The sequence below is a fragment of the Neodiprion virginianus genome, chromosome 5 (assembly GCF_021901495.1).
Source record: "Neodiprion virginianus isolate iyNeoVirg1 chromosome 5, iyNeoVirg1.1, whole genome shotgun sequence".
NCBI classification, from domain to species: Eukaryota; Metazoa; Arthropoda; class Insecta; order Hymenoptera; family Diprionidae; genus Neodiprion; species Neodiprion virginianus.
The window spans coordinates 18,992,891-19,010,756 of NC_060881.1; the positions used below are offsets into that span (position 1 = coordinate 18,992,891).

General features: G+C 38.2%; 1 long non-coding RNA gene across 2 annotated transcripts; it reads right to left on the reverse strand.

Moving 5' to 3' along the window:
* Positions 1-3,355: 3,355 nt before the first annotated feature.
* LOC124306180 (uncharacterized) lies at positions 3,356-10,406 on the reverse strand. Of its 2 annotated transcripts, XR_006908544.1 has the most exons (5): positions 10,167-10,406; positions 8,512-8,779; positions 8,359-8,441; positions 7,544-7,711; positions 3,356-3,851 (listed from the first exon to the last, which is right to left on the reverse strand). It is a non-coding gene; the product is annotated as an uncharacterized LOC124306180 (long non-coding RNA). The 2 variants fall into 2 exon arrangements; XR_006908543.1 differs by lacking the exon at positions 10,167-10,406 and having other exon boundaries at positions 8,512-9,534.
* Between the last annotated feature and the right edge of the window lie 7,460 nt (positions 10,407-17,866).

Here is a 17,866-nt window from a genome sequence, read left to right on the forward strand (position 1 = left end):
GGTCATACCAAGGCATAAATGCACGATCAATTAATCAATAGGGCCGGCATGGGGGTGTAGGGGACAATATTTTTCTAAGAATTAGCATAACCCCACCAACGAGCTTGCCGTGCATTTATAGCGCTTTGAACTGAGACTCTCGCAATAGGGCCACCACACAGTTACGCTATTTTCTTCCATCATTTCACTTTGTTACCAGCTGTAATGCGAGAGTATCTGGCAAAATTGCGGCTACGGTTAGTTCAACTGGAGTACTGGGGGAAACGGCCCTATTGAGAGCGTCGACTGTATATCCGAATTTCGGTAAAAACTCAACATCAAAACGAAGGAAATTTAAGTTACTGAGGTTCTCATCTGTCAATTTTTGATTAGTGATTGAATGTATAACTTTACGAAGAATTTAGGAATTTTGGACGAATGATTGATCAATCACAGCAAATGCATAAGATTATGCAAGGAATCTCCATATGAATTAGAAATTTATTGATAAAGCAAATAGGCGTTGAAATCATTGAATCTATAGAACCTGTGTAGAATATATTTTCAGTCTTATGAAGTGACAAGTTATGCATCATTTTATATAAATGAAAAATTCAATAAGAACCCGTTTGGTAAATCGGTGTACCGCGATCGAACCTTTAGGTAAATTATGCCGAATACTAGGAAAGGAAAATCACAATTATATATCCATTGGTCGATCGATGTACAGGATAAAAATTCATGCGCATTCGATTGGAATACCGTAGAGCACTGCATGTCGAATGATCTAACAATAAACTAATTCCGTACCTACTGACGATAACAAAAGCGTGAGAAACATGAAGGCGAACCGTACGTCGAGTTTTTTTCAGAAGCCAAAGATTCCCTCGCGATTTGGTTCGGACGGAGGAGAAAAATACGAAGTTAGAAGTACAAGGTGGTATAAAGAGCTGGAAATGGTTGGACCGCCGAAACGGAAGACGCAGCTGTTTTTTGCCCCCTCCCCCCTCGACCCTCGCTCTTCCTCCTTCACGAATTCACCGTGGACAGCCAGCCTTGCGTCTCATCCCGCGGTGGTAGCGACGGTCTTTTGTTGGGCACCATCTTTGATGTGTTCTCAGAATTAGCGAAGGTGGAAGTGAGCCGTGCAGAGGCGACGAGAAAGGACCGATGGGCAAGCAGAGGGTGGTGGTAGAATCAAAAATTGAGGGAGCCAAACAGACCAAAAAAGACCGTTTAAACTTCCATTTAATCGTTTTCGCGGAGACCTGGGCTTGACATACCTAAGGATCGGTTTTTTCGTCCAAACCAGAAAAATTTAGTTTCCAGTTTGATTCCGGTGAGCAAAGCATTATTCACGCAATTTTTCATGGTTGGTTTTATCGATTTCTTCGATTATGCAGTTTATTACCAGGACATACTTGGGGTCAATGAGTTATTGGTATCTTCAGGTGAACTGAAAATCTGACAGCTGGTGAGGTCTGTGTGACAGTTTGTAGGTTTTTTTTTTACATTATCAACGAGCCATAAACCGTCCTTTTGTAATTTTCCAAATCACGGCTGAAAAAATACAGAAACCAACATGTGCGCCATTCCCCGTTGACTGCAAGTTTTCGATTGAGTTTCGGCTGTCAAATAATTATCAAAACTCCCAAGTTATCGAAAGATATCTCATGCAAAATAAAATGACGACAAAAATGGTTTAGTGTTAACCTCACTTTTGATTGGTGTCCGAAAACTAAAAATTCTCTTAGTTTAATTCATGGCATGTATCACGAACTATGCCGTATGATGTATTCGTAGATAGAAAACTTACGTGGCATTGTTTCTCTGCTCTTTATTGAAAGATATTCTATAGACGCACGCGAGTCTGGCTTCCGTCTTCCGGTTGTTCGCAATGCACATTGCACAATCAGTTGCAGCCTGGGTCAGTGAGACGTTATTTATAAACTTGTGCCGTACAACGACACGCACAATCTGATGTACAAGTTCCACGTTACTGGTTATGCAATACCTGCAGATCATTGAATTATTCACAAGGTGAATTTATACAAACGTATTTATCTCTGTGACGATGGCTGACGTGTTACACCTCCAACAAGAGAGACGTAGCGCGTTGTGCGTCCTCACTTTGAACGTTGAAACGAGTATCGCGACATCAATACCGATCTGCAAGTTTGCCGGAATATTGACGTGTTCGTACACTAAAATAAGAAGACGCCATCTGGTGACGATAAATATAATTATCACTAACTGCAGGAACGTATCTAATTATAAAAGTATTATTTCATCGCACATTTTACTTTGCATTGACTTCATATTACAAAATGAAAGTTGAACTGTTTACATAAAGTCTTTCAACTTTTATTTGTAAGAAAAAAAAAATTAAATCGATCAGCTGATTGTCCACGTCGACACCATATTGTCCCAGCCATGGTCATAATAAGGATCCTAATCACTGAATTTCAAATACAACTGGAACGCGAATTGTAGTGGTGGGAGTTCCGAAGACAGAGATAGCTCAAACTGGACTACCTGTTTCTTTCTATTAGCTACTGCGCATGCGCTGCACAGTCGAAGCAAAAATGTTATCCTACCGCGACATTCACGGAATGACTAAAGATGGTCGAGTCGGCTTACTTTTTGAAAGACTGTTTCAGGTTTTCCACTAGGTCGTTTTTGAGATTATCGCGGAAGTTTGTCGGACAGACCGTCAGACTCGTCCGTTTTCATAGTGATGAAACATATTGCGAAAAAACTTGTTCCGGCTCTTTATTTTTAGCTGCCGAAAAAATGGTTTAAAGGGGTCATAACAACCCCCAAAGACGGGCAACCACCGAGGTGAGTTTGTGATGCGCTTGTTGTATTCGAACGAAACCAAGGCTCAAATGTTTCATTCATAAATAAAAAAATTTTAGCGGTCGTTTCATTCAAATAGATTACGCGCTTCTATTCGAAACTGAGAAATCACCTCATTTGGTACGTATCTTTGGAAATCATTTTTACTCCTTTAAACAGTTTTTCCGTCGTCAAAAAGAATACGTGTCTTTTAGTTTTGGATGTTCTGCAACATACCTATATGAATTGCAGCGAAACCGGAGAGAGACACCAAACTGATGTTCTTTGTGAGTTTATCAGAATTTTCATTAAATTGTTTTGATTCATTTCGATACAACGTGACTCTGAGATAATCGCGATTTCACCTAACATTATTAATTTATTCTACTACAAGATGATTCTAACTTTACTGATTATCGTTTTATAGAAGAATCGTATTTCAAACACATAAAATGAATAGGAAGTTATCAAAGTATTGAGTGTAAAGATTCTCAGTCTTTCTGTATCAACGATTTAATATTGGTATCAAAATTTTTTAATGGCATGTTTTAATATACGGGCGTATCACATGCCAGTGTAACCGTTTCTCTTTATCTGTATATGTATAATAGCAATTTAAAAATTACTGAATCCTCGCGTTACAATTATGGTACTATAACGTTTGATCGATTCCAGTAAAAGGATTTGTATTACAGTTCTTACTAATTTCGTTAACATTATTATTGTTATTGTAGTATCGTTTTTCTTATCTTATGGTGCAAAGTACTTTATGTAATAAGAATTCTACTACTGATCTCCGGTTAAATCGGCGAAGCTGCGACAGGATCAACCAGAATGTCGTACGTAGAGATATACATGTACAGATATGCATTATACCTCCATCTGTAAAAGATTATTTATACAGCAAAAAATACAATAAAGCGCCATGTGATTTGGATCCCCGCGGTTCGAGCGTTTCCAGGTACAATTAGGAGAAACCCTCGATGCTACCGTTAGCGTTCTTTCCACGAAACCTAGATGGACGGGCATCAATTCTGAAAAAAAATAAGACGGTGAAGAGAAAAAGAAAACGACCAAAAATGAAAGGGATTCAAATAAAAGTACGTCGAAAATCGTGCTCCGCAGGCGGCACGTGCGCCATAGTTGGGACAATAATTCCTAAACCAAACCTTTCTACGTTCATGGTGTAAATACATGTATAATATGGTATATATATAACCTTTATCTGTTTCTCCAAATCAATTATTCATTATATTATACCCGATAACATGGTCGATCAACGATAATTAATCGAATGGCTTTCAGGTAATTTGTTATATTAGGATTGGACTTGATGCCTTAATGAAAAAAAAAAACTGCACTAAAGCAGATTTGAACCGAAACATCACCTTTATGAACATGAAACCATAGACAATATGTGTAGAGCGGATTTTGCAATAAAAATTTATGATTGGCTGATTTTCGTCGATAGTAAATGGATGATTAAACTATTCTTGCCATCAGCTCATTAGGCATATAAGTTGTTCGACGAATGCTCAGTTCACAAAAGTGATGATATAACCGAAATAGAATTTGAAGCGTGCCGCAACGAAAGCCATATTGAAACTATTCTAATGTTTCAACTCGTCCGTCAAATACTTTATTTGAAATTCTTTTCTTTCATCTCTGATAACGTCAAATTTATAATTGACGATCTCCAAAGTCCTTTCAAATACTTGATGATCATTGTACCGAAATAGATTCTCTCAAAATAAGGTATAATCAGAGTTGTTCTCAAAGTGATAATAACGTAACGATAATAATTAAATGTTTTAAATTTTATCAAGCAGGTTGAAGTAATCGTCAATATTATCAACCTCGCGAAACTTCTTCACAGAAAGGAGACAAAAACTTCGTTACTCGATAAACGAATTATTCTTTATGCCTCATGACATATTTCCAAGACCAAGTCACGATGAAAGTATAAAATTGCAGAACTAGGATCAGCGCTAATTTTTCTACCACAGAAAACATCGAATCGAGTAATTCCGCGTTATCGCTATGAGGGAGCAGTTTTTCGAAGTGGCAACGCAAAGGCAGCGACATTAACGCCGCGTCATTACTCGTAACTAACTCGCGATAGCAGCTGCCGAGTTTCTGCGCGATGAGAAACACGAGCCAAACTTTGGGGAACAATGAAATGGCACAACATGGCAGCCAAGCAACCATTCACATAATACACAATTGTTTGACTGCGGTTAATCCTTAAGGCATACCGGAAATAATGAGATCCGAGAATGAGTCAGGAGCGCTGGACTTCCAAGTCCAGGCGAGCGTTTGTTCTCTTTTTTCCTCAGCTGCGCAGCTCATCGACATCGCTTTTACCATTTCCGAGAAACTCGAGGTTATTTCTCCAGCTCGCAAATTCCGTTCAATCAGAATCTTACATTCTGTGAACTTGAAACCGAATTACTTCCTTTTATCCACTGTACGACTTTCCGGAAAATAGGATGTAAAGATCACAGCCAATGTTACATGTTCATGCTGTTACGAGGAACTTGAATAATACCGCCAGGTGAATGAGATATCTATAATAATTACAATACAATTTCTGGTATCACGTAAGTGAATAATCAGATTGAACGGAGTATTCGAGTGTTTCTTATTCTTTCTATTATATGGTTATGTCTCCCTTCCATACATCGTGGGGGGGGGGGAATAAACAGATATAATTACAATGCCACCTCGTTATGTCGCGGTCTCGAGGGCTGTAGAAGGGGAGAACTGTGATATAAATAGTTCCCCTACTTCGCGCTGCACTGCCGCCGAAAGTTCATCCACTGCGCAAGCGCTCAAGCGGGTGGTGGGGGAATGAGCTTCGAGGAGAAACTTACCAACCGTGATATATATCGAGGCGCGATATAATGAGCTGACATTCTATGTTATATTCAAATGTTGTCTCTATCTAATCTGATCCAAATATACGTAAATATATATTGTGAGATCAGATAAGACTGAGAAAAAAAATTCGGATCCGATTAGATCTAATCATTTTCCCCCGGAATACTTGTAATTGATCATGAACAAAAAAAGCACGGGAACTTTGAATCATTTTTACTCAACCTTTTCTTCATTACTCGATTGAGTTTGTGAAATATTTACAATGACAAAAAGTATCGCATAGTCGTCACATAATTTTTCAAGTATTTTTCCTCTTTTTTTTTCACACGTACTTTTTTCCACGAAATTTTTTTTCATTGTAACTCATTCAAGCCTGAAACAATGTTAGTTTACTTATCATTACATTAACAGTAACCCGAATTTATCGCCACGAGATATATATGCAAAATTTCCATTCTCCGTAATCGTTCCTAGTTATTAACTCTGTTGAAATCTGAACAAAATTAGCCGATGTGAAACAAACAAACTTCTGACTTCCTGACATGTGAGACCCGTACAGTGCCAATTGGGTTGAAGTTGACATAACTTTTCGCTTTGTTTATTTCCTTTACATTTCTTCTTTTTTTACTCCGAACCGTGGGCGAAATTTATGTCATAGTTTCAGCGTCGCGCTATCGTTAAGAATATGTGGGGACTTGTAACGTTCATCTCGAGTTGTGTTACAGTAATAGCAATAATAATAAGAAAAGTTTAATTTCGCGTGACAGCATCGTCCAAACTATCCAAATTATGCTGGTGGTCGGTAAATGAAGTATATAACCTACTATACGTACACATATATGTACCTTACATCATCACAAATACTCGGACACGGAATTGCTGCAACGCGGTATCTTTTTTTTTAGTTAATCTCTCTCGTCGCGTTTTGCCCCGCTATAAAACCGCCTCTATATTTCATCAGCGTAGGTTTGAACCACGTTGAATGGTGGTCAATTAATTTTAAGAAGAATCTCGTAGGAATTTTCACTTAATTTATGGCTGCAGAAACCACACAGAGGTACGTGAACTGCCTTCGCAAGTCGCAACCAATCGGTGGGATGAATTTTTACTTAATGGTATACTCAAGAATTTATCATTTATAAGTGCACGTGTTGATTTAAAGAATCACTGAATATTTTCGCAATCCCAGAAGTACCGAAAATCGTTAAATATACCGAATGTTGTTGCTATTCTAAAAATATAGTAACATATTTTCATTCACTTTGTTCAAATTATACGAGATTCTCATTTTTCAAAGTGAATGTGATTCTAAATATTAGAAACTACAGGCGCGCGATATTATATGAATTAACGAAAACTATTTAGTAATATAATGAATCGTCAGAAATTGTTAATGAAAAAAATAGATATTGTACTTGATTGTGGCTGTAAATTTTCACCAAAAATGGCCAAAGACAGTCAAAACAAGTTGAAAAAATAGTGGTGAAGAATATTCAAGACAGTAAAAGGTGGTTGAAAAATATCGTGCAACACGGTTTCGGCGACTTTTGGTAATACCGGAAGTCTTGTTAAAAAATAGTACGAATTTGCCCTAATTGAAATCAATTACCCGAGGATAGTCGTCTCGAGTTTCGATAGAAAAACTTCGGTCCCTCTAGAGCCGTATGCAGGATCTCATGTAAAAAAGTTAGAACGACCCTGTATACAAACAGAGATAAATTTTCTCGTTCTCTGAGCGAGATGATAAATTTTCTTTAATTGTTTTCCTGGCACGCAGCCATTCCCAGTTTCGCAATTATTACGGCACATTCAACTAACTAGTCTTCTGAACGCATGTGGAGAGTACCTATGTAATATATACGTATGCATATGTATTCAGATACAGCTACACGTTTTATTTTTGGGGGTAACAAGTTGCAGGCCAGGCAGATACCAGAATACCGGAAACTTCCTGGACGCAGTCAGTTCATCGGTCCTATGGCTGCTTTCCCGGTGGTTTGGGCGAATTGCTGGCCTGTAAACAAAGAACTGTTGATCAAGCAAGCGTACATTGTACGAAGGTCCAGCAAACGAACTAATTATTATTTATGGCCTACGCAGTGATTGATCAAAGAAAAGGTTCGGTAGAATATTGAAAGCATTATGAAGTTTTCACGGCATATTTGGTATGACTTGAATTTCAATTACGATCGTCAACAAACCAGAATTTTTAGAAATCCAAACTACAATTTTATAGAAATTAACTCGCCAGTAGTTTAGATTTGAGTAATGATTCTACACATGGCATTAAATCATCAAGCATTTCGAAAACGTAAACTGAAGATCTACCGTACGCCATAGATCACCAGAATTCGATCTCATGAGAGGACATAATTTCGAAAACATAACAAATTTTACCGTTATTTGTCTTTTCTTATTTATTTTTTTTTTCCATGCAAACACTCCAAAGTTCGTAATCTAATTTTGCACCAATTGATCAAATGTGTTCGAAACGGAAAATGCTGGAGTGAATAAATTCGCAAAATTCTCTATAGAATGATTATTATTCCAAAACAGGAGCAAAAAGTCTTGGACTTTGTAGTTTGTTCAAAATCATAGGTCGTTGATTATTGAAAAACTTTGAGTGCTTCAGTTCGTCCAAAGTAACGAGGTTTTTATTACCCGAGAATAGCTAGATCCCAGTTTTTCCAAAATGATGGATTTTTGATTACTGAAAGAATCATCCAGATCCCCGTTTCTCCAAGCTGTAAGGATTTTGGTTTGTTGAAAATTGTCCAAATCTCGGCTTGTGCGTAATGATGGCTTTTCGATTACCTATCGCAATCCTCCAAATCCCAATACGACCAAAATGATGGATTCTTTACTACACTTTAATTACTGTCAGCATCGAAACCGTCAAGTGTACGTATTCGCACGCTTTGTTCATGACGTTTTCGGTGCTGTACGTCTTTCGACTTGATCGTCAAGGGCTGGCGGAGGGGAAACGTGGCGTCGGGCTGTCGGCTCTCCCAAAATCCACCGCGTTCCTCTTAGCCCTCTCCGAACTCCTTCTCTCTCGATCAGCGGCGATAATCCAACGTTCCTACGCACGCAGATCCGTCCTTCGACTTGATTTTGTCTTCCGCGACGACAAGGGTAATTTATTGCCGGAATACAAGTGTCTAGTACTTTCTAATAAGAAATTCACGAAGCATCCGAGCTATTGCATATTTTTAAAACACTAATTTAGTTAGGTATTTTGGTTATTTCATTTGACCGATTACACTTGCACTGACGAATTTTTTTCGATCTACGAACAACGGATGAACAACATGACGTCATGAAAAGTGATCAAATGACTGTCGTTTTAGGTAAATTTTGCAAATATCTTAATCTGCACGGTTGTATGTTATGATAGCGTCAAATTCCGCTTACGTATCCTAACGTGTTCAAAGAAACAACTTTTGTCACTAAATGAGTTTTACAGGCTGGTTAAAAGTCACAAAAACGCCGCAGAGTCCGAGCTACAAGTTGGTGAAACAGTTTGCGAATAAATTCTGCCAGTACCGGCAAGAAGAATTTGCTAAAGATCCAATTGACGTTGCAAAGTTTGGAAATCGGTTTGGCTAGTTGACAAGGAGTTACGGTATAATACGTCTGGTATAATTGAATCACGTAGCCTCGCCGGCAACTACAGCATTAGTAGAACATTTCCACACGGTATTTTGACCGCCCACATATAAAGAAGATTGCCGTGTACGCAATGAGTAACGAAACGTGTCTTATACGTCGAATGTTAATTCTCTTCCCTGCAGTTCCTTGATCGATACGTTCTCTCTGTACAACTAGACAAGTTGATTTTTTATTCTTATCCACGATTCAAAGTTTAAATTATCTAGTTACATTAAAATTCCACAGCGGAACAGGCATGCGTGGGAGTTCGTTCGTTGCTCAACGAATTGTGGGTTAGCCGTGCTCCGCTGCATTCATCAGTGTTCTACTTTACTCAGTCCGGCGCCATTCGGACGCTTCCTCATACGAGAAGGAAGGCACGTATTTAGGCGCAGGGTTTTATTGGGATGAAACAAGGTAGACGATGTGTCTATATTCCCTGAACCTGATGCTCTCTTAATTACTGTACACATAATAGAGATTAGAGTACTTAAAAAAACAACCGGTTTTTTTCTATCGACCACATCATGAAGCCATACTTCATTGCATGATATCGAACCTTCTTAAAGGGAAACACCGTGCGATATTTTTTAGAGGTCGCGCATCGACTTTTTTTAACTCACCCTTTGAATAATCACGTAAGAAATCCAATTCCGCGACGGTTGAATGGAGATCATCATTTCTTTGTGCAACGGACGGAACTTTTTATGGTAGCGTACGACAATTTATTCTGTTTTCTTTAAATCGAGACTTCGTAGAACATTTGAGGTCCTACGATCTTTGAGATATTGAACATTGTGTAAAACGTAGTCTTTTACCTTCCGGAACATCGGCACTTGGGTTTAAACTCCGTTCCGTGTATTTGACGAGTATTATTCAACATTCAGTCGAGAGTTTATCCTACGTTCCGATGGATGGATAAGAACCTTCCAAGAATCTTGTTTCCAGTTCGTTTCATGGAATGTTCCACTGGTGATTTTGCTCAGATGTAATAACAAATCCGCAAAGAGAGTTATGAATGAAATACGATCAAAAAAGTAAACACAAATCTAGAATCTCTGCGGCTTAGCATTGCCATCCTAAAAGCGTTTTATGCAAAGAGGCATCGGACAGTTCTTCATTGTGCGAATTACAACCTTTGGCAAATATCCAGAAGACCCCGAATACGAAACGGAAAATGTCGTTCAAGAAACGTTCATCTTTCATTCCACAGTGTATGACCGCACCAAGTCTTTCTAAAAAATAAAGTAAATATTCTCGTTGGAAGTAGAGAGACTATTTTCAATACCTCGGAGTTGACAGTCGGCATGATTAATGAGTTTCATATTACACGTGTAAATTATATCATAGAAATAAGGGAAGCAAATTATTTTTAACCTATATAAAAGATGATAAAATTTTTTTATTTCACGATATCGCCCACTTTCTACCACTCAAGTGTATTCACAACAATTTTATAAAATCGGTGATTTTATTTTACAGAGAATCATTCGTGATATGGATTTGATGATCTTCGAAATCCACAAAAGAGGTGAAAAATAAATGAATTAATTTGCTGAGCGGTGGCAGAAAAAAAAAAAAACAAAAACCCGAAAAAATGATGCTCGATAATTCCTTCACCCGTGCTCAACGATAAAATTTTGTTTTATTTATTTACTTTTCCTGTCTGTCCGCCGCCGCGCCGATGCCAAGGGCCCACCGGTGTCGGTGACGACGGCGTTGACAGAAGTTTGAAACCCCGAAATAGAATCGCGGGTTGTACCAGCGTGGCAGTCGGCAACCCGGAGAGCTTGCAAGCTTACGCTTTTATTGCCGGCTGCAGCAGCGGGGCTCGGGAGGACACTGGGGAAGCCCTCTCCGCATTGGAGGCGGACGAAGCTATTCGCGGCTATCCCGGGATCCAGGAATAACCTCCGATCCCTCTCTCTCTCTCTCTTTCTCCCTCCGTCGACACTAAAATACACATAGATGTCGATCTATTACGTATAGGTACTGTATAATGCCTGCCACGCGTACGATCAGAGAAAGACTGCTATTTTGTAGGAAATTTTCTCGTCGGTACCTACATAATGTTTTTGTTGCAGTTAACAAAGCTGGTCAATTAATTGTTTGAAAGTTGTTAATATATTCAATAGAACAAAATACACCTATGAATACGACATCTCGATTTTAATTCGGTAAATTCGATGAAATAATACCTTTCTCATGACATTATCAAAATATTGAAGCACCCTCTGGTAGATTCAACTAAGCTGCTTCGTACAGTTTAATAAATGCATTTGGTGGATACAGTTAGTCAAATCTACTATATCATGAGAGATACTAACTGATTAACGCAATCAAATGATATGCGACATCTCAATGTGACGCGTAAAAAATCCTTTCTTGCAAGAGAAGTAAGATGAGCAGTTATTAGAAGGTGCTCCACTGCATTTTTCTAGTAAAATCATTAGAACTAAATCATTCGTGATCTGATATTATTGAAGCACTCTGTCAATTCATAATTCATATTCACCGATCTAGACCGTAGAGCGCCGATATCGTCGCATCCGTCATGACTAACAAAGATCACTGTCGGTAAAACAGAATAACAGAATTCCTCGTATACTTCGAGAAATTTTTACTCAGTTCTAACGATACAATGATTTCAAGAGTTGAGTCTTCCTTCTGAGCTAAGAAAGAAAAACATAACTATTAGCATTAAAACGTGTTTTTTAAAATGTACAAAGATCGTTGGACCTCTGCCGGTAAACAAGGACGACAGTCAGCCTAACCTAACTTAGTTTAGTCAAACTCAAGTTCGGCTGCTACAATTGTTACTCGGGAACGCCCTGTAGATGCCTTAAATGTGTAAAAGACTTGAGTTTATAACGTGTATACGTGCATACGTATTACCAGTAGTACAGAGGCGAGATGGACTTGGAGAGGCAGTTTTTATTGGTTTTTATCTCTAAGAGGCAGCCGTGGGTGACGGTTTGTTTCTATGTGTGAGTAGAGGCCGCGTGGCGACCTTTCGACTCCGCCTATGCTATTAGGGCGCGATTACGACCCCGGGAATTTCGTACAGTTAAAGTGGAGTTAGCCCAATTCGATGTCAAAGTTTAACAGCCTCATGCTGTGTGGAAGTGCATGGTCTGTTCGATTCGAATTCAACCAGCCGTCAGTGGCAAGTGTAATTTAGTCTGAAAACATCGACACTTTTATTTCGAAACATGCAATCCTTGCATTTTGAAACAGCCTAGACGAATTATCAAAGATACTAGTCTCTAAAGTCTTATAAAATGTTGTGGAAAAAACATTCGGGAACCTTTCGGTAGACATGTTTTATATTTTGGACGTTTCGATCAACGGCAGAATGTTGCTCTGCTTGTATTAGAAATTTCCTGGAAATAATAAACGACCTTTGTATTTTTCCTATATCCGGCATTAGCGCAGTGCGCTGGTTTATTCGACATTCCTGTAATCAGACTCATTAGAGGAAAATTTATCATGCAAGCTCAACTGTCAGTCTCCACGCAAAAATCATCGCTGAATTATTTTCGCCAAGATTATTTCAACAGGCACAAAATAACGATGGCAGTAACTATTAAATGCTGGAAATAGCGCATGCGTGCCAATTCGGCTATATTGGTTTTGGAAAAGCGTTGAAATTTTTTTGTTCAGTATTTCACCATCATTTTTTCTTTCTTCCAGTGATTTTAGCCGAATTTGCAGATGACTAATGTAATTTTGAGTGATCAAGTTCTAACGAATCTAAGTAAAAATACGTTTTTGAAAGACCAATCAAATTTCTTGGGACGCATTTCTGGAACGGCAATCCAACATAACGATTTGGTATCTTTGAACTTTCTGAGAACAGCTGATGGTCGTCACTATCCATTAAATATTCATCGTATTGTACCAAACACTGATTTCAATTATACTAATGACGAAACCAATGATTTTCACAGGAACTTGTGGCATTGTTCAGATGCTTCCCGCCAGCTCTGTCAAGACTTCCGTGTACCAGAAAAAATTGAACAATACTTCAAAATTTGTTGACCAGACTTTTGGTGAGAAGAGTAATGACATAAATGAACATGTCGTATGCCATATTTTTGACATGTCTTTTTCCGAATATTGTTATCACCCGACGTGGTGAATGTGGATGATAAATCAACGCGCCAGAGTTACAGAGACGAAGATTGACCAGTGATTTTGTAATGAGTAAATTTCCACTCTTGATAAGCTGCTCACGAAACATTATCGTGTCAAGTTTCGTGATGACTGGGTCACAGATACTCAAAACGAACTTGGAAAATCGACTATTGGATATAAAACTGATCCCGAAAGTAGAATTTGAGTTTCAACTAAAAAAAAAAACGAACTTTCCACAGACTTAATTTGCCGGAAAAAAGTTTCAGACTTCTTTTCGATTTGGGATTTATTTTCCATCAATTTTACGGAATATTTTGCTAGAAAACGTCAGAATTTCGGTATTACACATTACAGGTGTAGTTAACTCGGTTATTTCTTTTTCTGAAAATTCGAGCAGACCTTAAATTGTAACATATTCGCAATTTTGCTTTTACCTATTTTCATTTGCGAGTGACCGAATAAATCGGATCAAGTGTACAAGTCCAATCATATCGGGCAAAGAGGCGGACGATCGACTTTAAGCTTCGACGTCAGCTTCGGCCGAGAATCGCGTGACAACGGTTTCGATAACGCGTAATAAATAATTTTAATCATATCACTGCATACGCGTTTATAACTTATCGTTAGCTCTGCGTATGCGTGTATCTCAAGACACCCCAGATAAGAGTATGGCCTGTAAAACGTCTCGAAGCTATCCTGAATTATCACCAAAGTCCTTATTTTTCTTCCAGCAGACGTTCTATTCCATCCTTCGTTCATGGAAAATATGAGAAATAAAAAATTTCGAATTACCTTGAGTAATAAAGAAATTTTGAGTGTAAACGTTGTAGTTTGATGCAAATAAATCTCGAACTTTGTAATCTTAGTGTATTTCATTTTGGTAAAAATAATCAAAAATCGAAAATTTTTATCTCTGTTGCACATTTGACAAGGCAAATTAAATTATATATACTCAATCTGCGTAGGAGTACGAAATTGGTATTTTAATATCAAGAGAAAGTTCGTAAGAAGATTTTTTCGAGTTTTCAAGCTGTAGCAATTGATCTAGAAAATATCTTTCAAACTACATAATTAATCGTAATTTTGAAATTTTCTCCAATTGCAATATAGGTCGCTTATGAAAGAAATGAGGCCATTACGAGGTACTATTATAAATAAATAACCTGAATATCACATACTGTATGGATGATGCGTGGATATTTCTGAAGCTATATTACTTTCACGAGGACGAGGGCGCAGGTGCATCGGCGAGATTCTGAGATATGCGAACGTCCTCTTTTGGTACCTGAGTCAGCCATACAATTTTTTTGAACTCATGTATATCGATATGCCCATCCTGTAGCACACCTGTTCGTATCAAACATAGATATAATAGAACCATTATTAAACAGGATGTGAAACGGCTGGAGGATGATTAAGGATTCCATGGGAATTCCCTGATCACAGGTTTTCCTATACGCAATAGGATGCCTCGCTTTCCACGAACAAGCACGCTCAGAAAAATTTCATTTGTTATAATAACTAGAAAAATTGAGTAAAACAAGTATCGTTAAAAAAAACTGTTTGAATATTGTTGGAATTGCGAAAAACGAAGTACACGTAACCATTTTGCGCTATTGTCGGGCCTGTTTTGGTAATTGCAACGCAAAATCAGTTTGTTCGGTTTACTCTACTTTTTTAGTTAAACAAGGCTTCAACGTCAATTTATTATCGCACAAGCATTAAATTTTCGCAACAGTTACAAAAAAATATAGTAACAGTAATCGTAATGAGAAAGAATAGTAACGGATACTAGACTTTCTGGTAACAGCTAGAAAACTAATTTTCATTTTCTACCTGGAACTATATTTTTCGATTGTGGTAAGAAATGAAAATAGTTAAGGACTGAGCGGTAACCGCAACTAAAAATTTCTCTCGGTGTAAAAACGCAGAGTTAGTTTTTCTTTCACTGCGGAAGGATAAAGAAAAAGAAATTTATGATGAAATAAACCAGATAAGATTCAAATGGACGTAAATTGAGTTTGGCGCAGGCAATTGCTTCTTCTTCCAAATTTGGACAGCCGAGCATAATCCGTTCACACGGAATTTTCAATTTGTACTTCCTGCATTTGCTAAATATGTCCTCCGCCGTTTCTCTGAAACAGACGAGTGTATATTTTACGTGTATACACGTATAATTGCAAGGACGCTTCTATCGATTACCAAATCAGTAAATGAAATGTTTTTCATAGTTTCAGTACTTATTGTTTCGTCTTACGTTGAATTACCGACAGATATATTGATGTCTTCAAAAGAAACGGAAGTAATGGAATATTCCACAAAAATATTGGCAAATTGTAAAAAACCGTGAGACTACAGCAAAAGCATGCGATATGGATGTTTATAAAATATATCCTGTGTATAACTACTCATTAGCTACAACCACCAATTTCCTACTATTTAAGTAAAACGTTTTAGAACCGAAGAAAATTAATCTAACAATTATTATTACCCAAATTATTGTCAAGTTATGTATAACAATTCTAAAAATATTCTCATCTATCTCTGTTTCGCCCGAAGCTGGAGAATCAATGACGTTGGGACCGCATTTTCGAGGCGCACCTTGCCGTGAGTCCAAAGTGTAGCAGATGTTCTGCAGATGCCTGCGTTTTCTGTCGTACTTCATGTTTTGATCGCGTCGTTTCATTGTACCATTCGACAGCGAATTCGGCGTTAATTCATCTGGCAAACAAATATAATCACTGCGCAAATTGTTGAAAACTTGATACTTTCGTTCTGCTAGTTTCCAACCTTTGCACACTCCTTGTGTTTCCAAAGCGAAGACATATCCGGGTGTTTTGCAGTCTTTTGAAATCATGTGGAATGTTTTTAATCGGAAACGAGTTATTGTAGAAGAATCAAATCACATCGACACTAGCGAATCGTTCCGAGTCCTCAGAAATTAGTTGAAGCCGTACAATAAATGGTCTTTGAATTTTTTTGAAGTTAGACAAAGTCGTTTTAAGTCATTTAAAATCCGCTGAAGTCCTATAAAGTTATTTCAAGTCTCTCGAAGTCCTTTGAAGCGACTCGCAGAAATCCAAACCCATACAGAAAGTATTTTCAAGTAACATTGAATAATTTTGATGTAATTTAAAATCCCCACCCTACGATTTGGACATTAAACAAAGTTTTGTTTGAATGAAACGTTTCTATGACTTCAGGCTTAATCGTATCGTTCTGAATTCCGAGTTCTCGTATATAAGACGATGAAGTCCTTCGATTTCATTTCAGGAGTCGCTCAGTCTTGACGCAACGACGGCTAGTGAAATTGAAGGTTATGTCGATGTATCGTCGCGCGTGCGGCGGGGAATCCGCCGTCTCTGTAAGCCGATTGCTCTCCCGGCAGGTGCGTTTCCAGTCTTGGAACAAAGGCGAAGGCCAAGAAGGCCCGGGGATCTGATGCACCATTAGTTCTCACGCAAGTTGCATGTATGTAAGCGTCTACTTCATCGCTGGTGCTGTCCCGGTCCCGTAAGATGGCGGCGGCGGCGGAGCCGGTGGAGTAGACGATTTACAAAGAGAGATGTGCGGCGGAAAGAAGAGGAGAAATGACGAGTTGTCGACTTTCGTATGGCTGTTTCATTCTCTCTCCTCTTCTAGTACACATAGTCATACGTACGTATTTCTATGTACTGCATACGCAATACGGTCGACTAAACGAGACCCAGGACCAACTAGAATCGCCCCCCCTTTGAGATAGCGGACAGGAAAGCATCTTTTTTTTCTTCCATATCTATCGACACTGAATCACATCAGTATTTTCCATCTGTCATATTTTCATAACAATTAGTAAGATTTGAATTTGCGCCATTCTTACGCAAAGTAAGGTTAGGTACACTGAATGGTAACGTAATGAAAATGGCGCGAAATGAGAGACCGTTTCAAATACATCCGAGTTCTAAAACATCTTACCTAAATTATACCAGCTGTTACAATAATGCTATAGACTTTTTCAATATCATTATTTGTTATGGTGCAAGGAGTGTTTCAAATCTCCGGATCACTGATTCTACTGACTCTCCCAGAGGTGTTTTTTTGCCCCAAAATAGGGAGCTTTTGATGCGTAGTTCCTTGGTTACAATTAAAATTGATTATAGTAGCGGTTAATTAATGAAATGCCGCAATAAAAGAAACGTATTGTGTATTTTTTCCTGATATATTAATTTTCATTGCCCTTGCTTCAAGTTTCGTTGATTGATAAGTTCTCATAGATTCAAGTGTAAACTGATATATTATTATATCAAAGGCATGGTAAAGTATAAACTGCGAATTTCCAACAATCTGATGTATTGTAAATCGAACGAAGGAAGGTTCAATGGATGGAACTACACATCATAAG